Raw genomic sequence first — 9,671 nt, 5'->3', positions numbered from 1 at the left:
CATGTCCCCTTGGTAACCATCAGTCTGTATTCCATGGTTGTGTTTCTTAAATTCCAAATATAAGTGAAATCATATAGTATTTGTCTTCCTCTGACATATTTCATTTAGCATAATAAACTCTAGCTGTATCCATGCCATTGCAAATGGTAAGGTTTGATTACGTTTTATGGTTGAGTAATATTCCATTAATCTTCTTCATCTTCTTTTTCCAGTTATCATTCATGGGACGCTTCAGCTTTTTCCATAATTTGACTATTGTAGATAATGTTATAAACATCAGGGAGCATATATCCCTTTGAAATGGTATTTTTTTTTTAAATTCTTTAGGTAAATACGTGTGGGGAGCTGCCAGAAGGGCTGCCAGAAGAAAAGACACATGCCTCGACCGGCAAGATCAGCCACCGCACAAATGAGCTGCGTTATCACCCCCAGCACATCAAGGGCTGCATTATCACTTCCAGCTGGGGCCTTCTTGTTTATTTCCCAGGCCTTTCTTGTTAGCCTCTCAGGCGGAGTGCTGACGCTGCAGTTTCTGTTTTCCCCCTTTGTCCTCGCCCTTGTTTCTTAGCAACTGACTCATGTCAGCTGCACACCTTCTACCCTTTATAAGACATGCGTGGTCTCTCAATAAATGAGCCTTGATCAGAGACTTTGTCTTGCCTCCATTCTTTGTGCTCCCTGCCCTACCCCATTCTCACCCCCTCACTCAGGACCTGCTTCGACTGACCTGCTGGATGGGTCAAATACCTAGTAGTGCAATTGCTGGATCATAGATCAGTTTTATTTTTAACTTTTGAGGAACCTCCAAACTGTTTTACAGAGTGGTTGCACCAGTTTGCATTCCCACCAACATTGCAAAAGAGTTCCCCTTTCTCCACTTCCTTTCCAATATCTGTTGTTTCATGTATTGTTAATGTAACCATTCTGACAGGTGTGAGCTTATATCTCATTGTAGTTTTGATTTGTATTTCCCTGGTGATGAGTGGTGTTTTTCATGTGTCTGTTGGACATATGGATGCCTTATTTGGAAAAACATCTATTTATGTCTTCTGCCCATTTTTTTTTTTTACTTTGGCCATATCAACTTATTTCTAGATAGGTCTTCTGAGGCAAGGGAAACAAAGAAGAAAGTATAGGGACCACATCAAGATAAAAAGCTTCTGCACAGTGAAGGAAACAACCAGCAAAGCTAAAAGGAAGCCTACTGAATGGGAGAAGATATTTGCAAATGACATATCCAATAAAGGGTTAGTATCCAAAATATATAAAGAACTTACCACACTCAGCATGCAATAAAAACTAGTAATCTAATGAAAATGGGTGGACAGGACTTATAATGCAAGTTCCTTTCTTCTTTATGTGACAAATATCAAAAATGCTACCTAGAGGTGGCATATTATATTTGCCCTATTTGCCTTGCTGTACCTTCCCTCACTGATATGAGAAGAAAAACCCTGTAATGTATCTTAGCTGTCAGTGTATCTTGTGTATCTGAAAAGAAACAGCTGAAAACATGCCAGAGGCACTGCTTGCCCTGCAGGTTCTTTCTCTTATCCATTTTAGCTGATGTGTTTGTACACATATTTATGTACCATGGTTTCATCCAGAAGGGATTTTTAAAGGAATGCATGTTGTGTCAAGGGAACCAAGAACAAATTGGACAAAATGAAACATTTTATCATGAATGGGAAGTGACAGCTGCAGCAGAGAAAGGAGCCACCACTGAACTGTAAGTTTTAAAACCCCAAACCACTACATTTGGAGATTGTTTGCACTTTACATTGAGAATGTACGATGGGGCCCTCTGCCCTTTCATAGTAGTACCCTGACTTACTGATTTGTTGCTTTGGCCTTGAAGAATAAGGGCACATAAAATTGGAATGCTTTATACTTAAGCAGCACCTTTCATGTGACAGGCTAAATCACCCTTACAACCTCTGGTTCATTAACTCCCATATACCATCCTGAAGTGACATGAATAACCCCAAGGTTTATACATGGGGTAACAGAAAAGTCACAACACAGTTAGCTGACTCCTTCAGAATGTTATTATATATTGTTTTCCACAATAGCAATTGATTATAGAGCTCTGGGCTCCAAGGATGTAGATATAATAATTCTCAGGGAGTGTCCTGTGAACCAGAAACACCACTGAAATGGAATGCATTCAACTTCAGGAAACACTTCTTTTAAAGAAGAGTCTTTAACCATATGCATATGGTTGACATTATTGCATCTTGAAAACACTTCCCTAAGCAGAGCCTGACATCAGTACAAGAAAGAAGTCCTAGCATCTTCAGTCTGATGAGCATAACTTGGCAGAGGAAGAGTCTAGAAGCATACCAGGTCGTGGCATGGATGTGAAGTTAGAACACAATTCCAGACGCAGCATCTGAGAGAGGTAGCCAATATATAGCCAATATTCAGAAAAGATTCAGAAAAAAAATATGAGTTGTTATCTTAATACCATGCCCAGAGAGTAAGCCAATGTAAGAACCAATGAAAGCAGATCATTATTAGAGACAAAAGAAGAGAGTCATGAGATAGACAATATGCATTCCTGTTCTACCCTCTGTGTGGTTTAAATAATGCTGCATATATAGTGGTTTGAAGAGTTTTGGTTTCTGATGTCTTCATTGTCATTATCATCATCATCATTTTCCTCATCAGCTGAGTAAGAAAAAATCTTTATGATTCTCCTCCTCATGGTATAGATAGTAAGTTATACAATTGTAGACCAAAGTGAGAAATTTCAGCCCCCATTATATGGTAACAGAATAGAAAGAAGAATACATGCCTCCTGCTGATCACTTAGTAGGTATTTTACCTCTCTGGATGGTGCAGCAAAATTCCCTCAGCACCAATTCATTTGAAGTTTAAGTTTTGCACAGCAGAAAGATAAGTTCTAAACGGGAAGTTGTGGATAGGTTCTTTGGAGGGAAAATTGTCCTACTGCTGCCAAAAAGGAATAGTAAAGCTCCCTTGATCTTTAGAGAAAACACATTATTTTCAATGGTGTAGTGTGTGTGTGTGTGTGTGTGTGTGTGTGTGTGTGTGTGTGTGTGTTGAGAGGATGTGGAGAGAGAGCAGAGAAAGAGAAGAATTAAGCTCATCATTAATATGCCAGAGATGCCAGTATAGAAATGGTAGAGGGGACAAGAGTGTTTATGATGATTGTTACTGTGATGTAATTAATTTCATTTCACATGTATGAGTTCTTTGCCCTCACCCCAATATTGATTCCCCATAAGGTGAGAAGTCTGAATATTTAGAGGTAAAAGTTTTCTCCAAACCCAAGGTTTTATCTGGCACTGGAGTAAGTATAAAAATTTCATCAAGTTTCTAAATTTAGTTTTACATGTGTGAAGCTTTTCAAAAGGATGGAAGTTGATGATTATAGGGGACTGAAGCAGTTGATGCTGCTCCTATTTTGTTGTGTTGTTTGGATTGCATTAATGAAGCAGTCATTTGAGAGTGATTTAAAAAAGTTATGTCTCTAGTATCACAGTACTGCCTCTGGTGGCATTTGACATCTTCACAACATTCTGGAATAGGTTCATACTCAAATACTGCATCACACTGGAGCATCCTCATACCTTGAGTTCTTAGTAAAAAGATCAAAACCTTCTGACTAGTCTTATCAGTGGATGGATATTTACTACATGGCATCTTGGTTACTTTTTTCTTCATGCACTTTAGAATATACTTTATTTGAAGGATAAAGTAAATGAAAAAAAATTCTCAAGTAAATTTCATTTTGAAAAGGAATTAACTGGGGTTTAATTACAAATTTCATTTTAGCAGTGGACTCTTATTGATACCGAGCTGCTTACTGTGTTTATTTTGTTACTCTTACAAGTCCTTGCTTGCCTCCTGCCTCTGTGTGAAAGCTTGAAGTGATTCTCTGAAAGGGGCAGCAGAGTTGTGTACCAGCAAAATAAAAGTTGGCATAAATCTCCCAGTTACTCTCATCATTTTGTCCAGTGTTGGCAGGTGTCCCCATAATTGTCATGTTTAGAGGATAGTTGCCTGAGTTTCTCATTATTTTGACTAAAACATGATCCACTAACAATGTACTGATTCTTGAGTTTATGAAAAATTATATCCTAGTTTGTTATAGACTTAAGAATTTAAGTTCAAGGGCATAACCTACCTGAAATAAAAAAATGTGATGCAAAGTACTAGAAGCAGTGATAACAAAACACAGATGTCCTACAGAAATCAACTCCTTTTCTATGTATTATCCTCCTGTATCCCATTCTCATCATCAGAATTTTTCTTTTTTAATTTTTTAAATATTTATTTATATGAGAGAGCAAGAGCAAGAGAGAGAGAGAGAGAGAGAGAGAGAGAGAGAGAGAGAGGGAGAGAGAGAGTGAGAGGGATAGAGAGAGTGAGAGGGTGAGAGAGCTGGCGAGGGTCAGAGAGAGAGCGAGACACAATCCACAGCAGGTTCCAGGCTCTGAGCTGATAGCACACCTGCCACAGGGCTTGAACCCACAAACCAGGAAGTCATGACCTGAACTGAAGTTGGATGTTTAACCCACTGAGCCACCCAGGTGCCCCTCATCAGACTTTTTCTAAAGTTTTTCCTAAAGTAGTTGGTCTTCAGCAGATTGGTGTTATCATTCCTTTCCCAAGGACATTGCTAAGGGGTTGCGTTTTTTCAAGCTGACTCTTAATGATCCATTTTTACATTATCAGTTGCTAACACTCCCCAGCACCAGGGCCTAAAATATCCTGACTGGCCCCATGCTCACTTTTGCACACTGGCTGCACTCCATTAAGGTGCTGAGATACCTTTTAGTGCATTGTGGGGATGTAGAATCTACAAAAAAAAATGAACCCACAGGAGCATATCTAGCCTATTGTTACTGAAGAAATTACAAAGAGATCTCTTTGAGGCCGTTTCTTCCTCAATATTCATGTCTAAATCAACACTAATCCTGAAGCGATACTTCTGGTAAGTTGGAAAACTGTGAGTTGTCTATAGAGAGCAGTAACCTGAAGGGACTGCAATGTTAAGAGCTGTTTAATCCTAAGAAAACCAGAATATTGGAATTCACCTTGAATAATCAAAATATCCAGATTTTACAAGTCACAAACATTTAGATTTCTAGACTTGATTGCAAAGTACTAGAATCATCTTTATTTTACTTCATCTATCTAGTTCACTTAATTATCTTTTTAGTTAATTACTTGCTCTAAATTGAAGGGACTATCTATCACTTTACAAACCCTTCTTTTGCTACCACATGATACATGCATTCTGGTAAACATAGAAATGTGGTGTCTATTCCAATTCAGGGAGGATTCTTCAGGGGAAGCAGATTTCCTAGACATTCCAGGTATTGCACTTTATTTTTTAAATTTTTTTCATATTTTATTTTTGATACAGAGAGATACAGCATGAGAGGAGGAGGGGCCGTGAGAGAAGGAGACACAGAACCAGAAGCAGGCTCCAGGCTCTAGGCTACAGGCTTCTGAACTAGCCGTCAGCACAGAGTCTGACGCAGGGCTCGAACCCACGAACGTAAGATCTGACCTGAGCCGAAGTCGGAGGCTTAACCGACTGAGCCACCCAGGTACCCCCAGGTATTGCACTTTAAAGATAATGCCATGAAGCACACCATGCTCTGCAGTAATATGCTGTGTATTAAGTCCTTGAGCTCGATCTCATGAACAATATCATGACTTGAACCAAAACCAAAAGTCAGATGTTCAGTGGACTAAGTCACCCAGGCACCCCCAAATATTCTTACTTAATGCATGCATATTTGTTGTCCCCATCAAGAATCTCCATAAGGAATAGAAGAGGCAAGATTTTGTGTGTGTATGTGTGTGTCCATGCTAGTTTATTAAATAATTTCTTAGAGGCTTATCATAAAAAGTACAGGAAAGAGCACATCTCAAAAATAAAATTGATAAAAAAAAATAAAAGTAAAAAAATCCAAAGTGACAGCACCTTATTTTAAGGGAAAGGATTTTTACTTTACTCACAATAAGATTTTTGATTCACTTATACGTTTACTCATTCATTCACTTCATAATTATTTTTATTTCCTTTTTTAGAGCAAGACAGAGACAGTGCAAGTGGGGGAGGGGCAGAGAGAGATGGAGACAGAAGGAGAGAGAGGGAGGGAGAGAGAGAATCCTCAGCAGGCTATGCACTGCCAGCACAGAGCCCGATGATGGGTTTGAACTTACAAAACCATGAGATCAAGATCTGAGCTGGAATCAAGAGTCAAGCACTCAACTGAATGAGCCACCCAGGAGCCCCAAAATCCAGTCAATAATTATATGTGTTTATAACAGTCACCAGGTTAGATGCAGGAGCTACTTTTGTAAACAAAACTTTCTAAGTGCCCTGTCCTACAAGGTTTACCTTCTAATTGTAGAAACAGATAATAAATAAGTAAACAGATTAATATGCAATTTGATTACAGACTGTGATAATGACAGATTTGAAGCAGGAGCTGGAGGTAATTTGTAACCTGAGAAGTAAAGAATGAGAAGGAGCGAGTTTTAGAAAAGTAGAGGGAAGAACATTCCAAGCACTGGTAACTGCCCCGAAGAACATGAGTTGCTAGTTTCAGAGAAGATAAAGGAAGCCAGCATGTACCATGAATCAGAGTCATAGTCCACATATTGCAGAACTGCATTTCAGAAAGATGTACCAAATGACAACATGAGGAAGGAAAGGGTTTTCCTCCACAATCTATACTCAGGGCCATTGCTCATTTCTCTTTTTTTTGAATTTCTCATCCACAAATTGACTAAAACCATCTAATTTAAGACAGTTTATACTGCTTTTCAAGGTAAATGAGCTCCAAGGGTTAATTACCTGCAGTTTAGACTAATTTTTCCTTTCTATGTTCCCAAAATTGACATTTTTGAGTCAATTGAAACAATGCAGGTGGATTTTAGAGGGTACTTACCAAGACCAAATAATCATGGTGACATCATGGGTTTGTATTGTTTTGTAAAAACACGGGGTAATGTCTCTTCTCCACACTCTGTGGCCAACCCAAAGCCCCTCCTTCTGCTTCAGCAATGTGCTATAACCATTGACAGCAAAGAAATGAATTACATTTGAAGACAACTGACCCCTTCTGTAGAGCATTATTAGCACAGATGCACAACTTTAATGCTCTGTGTCCATACACAGAAGGTTAGGCTAGAGGAGGGAAAGCATACAGATTTCTAGTTCTGTGCTTTCCTGGCTTCTCTACTAGGTTGGCTTGCATGCTCTAACAGCTGCAGTTCTGCCAATATCTAGTTAGAATTCTTCCATCTTTCAAAGGATGAGATAGTTGAGACATTGAGGGCAATATTCATAATTGGGGAAGTTCCAGAATCCAGGTAAAAATCAATCCCAATCCTTTAAAATGCTCCCTACATTGAATTTACTGTTCAACCTATAGAGTTCTTTCCTTTGTTCTCTCCATAATTGTGCAAAACAGCATAATAAATTTAGTGTATGTGTTAATTCAGGTGAGAAAGTTTAAAGTTCATTTAGGTTTTTTAATTGTGCCTTACAGTGGAAATTCAACATCCTGAGTTTGAATATTTTGAATCAGTAATCATGCTGGCAGTCAGATTTGCAAATTAAAAAGGTCAGAGACACAGAATAGTTCAGATAAATCACAAAGAAGCCATTGAGTTTTGCCCATTTCAAGGAATGAGTCTTTTGGAAGATAGAAGCAGTACATAACAATGAACAGGAAAGCCTTATTTTACCCTGTGTTTTCCAAATTTGTGTACATTATAACACATGAAAACCTCAAAGCTCTTACAGTCCTGGTTGAGAACAGAATCAAGTTTGCATTTATTCTTTTGTTTCAAAGGGCTGAGATCAAAACTTTTCCATGGACTGAGTAAGTATTATGCAAGTTTTGGATTATCCTTGCTTTTTGCTGCACCCCACTTTTTGGTATGATTTCTGATTACAGCTCTTCCATCTTGGCTTAGCTTCTACCCTGCAACAGAAAGCACAGCGGCCTCTGTCATACTAAGTGACTGACTTCAGATCAAATCCACAGGTATATATCTAAATGAAGGAGGTCGATTTACTGCTTTTTACATTTTATACAAATGCTTTCTTCTAGCATCACAAATAATAGTGTGCAGTCCATATGGTGAGGGCTGCACCATGAAAGTTGAAGTATGATCTATCAAACAGGTGTGTTTACTAAGCACCTTTGATGTGTGGTAGAACAATTAAAAATTTTAAGACTCTTAGGTTTATCTTTCAGAATTCCTCAAATCAAAATAGATAATAAATATGTGCTTGGATAGTTTTAATATGAAAACATATTTAAAGCTCATAAATATGGATACAAAACACTGCAAGATAAAAGCATTAGTTGGGAAGAGATTAATATGGCTCACATGAAAAACTTCTTGAAATTTGAGATTTAGTTGATAGAGAACCTGTACATTTATCTTGAGAACTTATATATGGCAAGGTATTAATAAACTGTGTATGTCTTAGTTATCTCTGGATCCTCATTGTAGAAAAATAGGAACATGATGACCAGCATCAAATCACTTCTAAGATGCAAGTTATGGAAAATTCAGGGCTTCTCAAACACAATGATAGATTTTAGAGTTTGGGATTGTTTGCTGAGGAAAAGAAAAAGAGATGAAAGTATATCATATGGTCCTGTAGAAAATATCTTTAAGATCCACTAAGCAAGTCTTTACGCAGTTTTACATATAATGGGCTGTGTGTGGAGGGATCAGGTTTGGAGAAGCGTTAGGTAAGTCCATGGAAACTGATCTCAGTAGACAGAGGAGAAATGTTGTGTAAGCCCTCTCTTCTGTTAAAGCTGCTTTATCAGTGATACAAAATTCCTTTCCTCTCATGCGATTTTACTTTTCCATCAAGCGCTCTGGATTTTTTAAGGGCTTATTAAATGTGGTTGGATTTGTATATACACAAAATGTCTTTACCATAGCTTTGTCTGGTCAACATTTACTACACATTGATTGCTATTCCTGGAGCTTCTATTTCATTATATATATATATATATATATATATATATATATATATATATATATGCACTTGAATATCTTTAAGTCACTTTTTAATAAAATTTATGAATACAGAATTACAATAAATGCATTTGTAAGTCATTGATGTGTTTTAACTTCTTTGCTGTAAATAAATTGTAAATTATTTATAAACTATACATTTCTATATGCCATATTTAGCAGGCTTATAAATATATTAGTTCTTTGTACTTCCTTGAAAAACTTCTTTGAAAGAATGCTTAAAATAAAGCATTCTTGCATCCATTATACCTTCTTATACTAAATGTAGATCTAACCAAAAAGGCAAAATGAAATATGATACAACTTTTTAAATTTAAAACATCTGATCCATTCTGCTACCCTGTGTCGTTTGTTTGGAGCATTCAGTCCATTTACATTCCATGTTATTATCGAAAAATGTGGGTTTAGAGTCATTGTGTTCTCCCTAGAATTCATGTTTATAGTGGTGTCTTTGGCACCTTGCATTCTTTGCGATCTTTCCCTCATAGAGTCCCTCTTAGGATTTCCTGTAGGGCTGGTTTGGTGGTCATGAATTCTCTCAATTTTTGTTTATTTGGGAAAACCTTTATCTCTCCTTCTATTTTGAAAGACAGGCTTGCTGGGTAGAGGATTCT

Source organism: Suricata suricatta, chromosome X (genome assembly GCF_006229205.1).
Source record: "Suricata suricatta isolate VVHF042 chromosome X, meerkat_22Aug2017_6uvM2_HiC, whole genome shotgun sequence".
NCBI classification, from domain to species: domain Eukaryota; kingdom Metazoa; phylum Chordata; class Mammalia; order Carnivora; family Herpestidae; genus Suricata; species Suricata suricatta.
The sequence above is the reverse complement of the archived record's forward strand: the minus strand, read 5'-3'. Positions refer to the sequence as shown.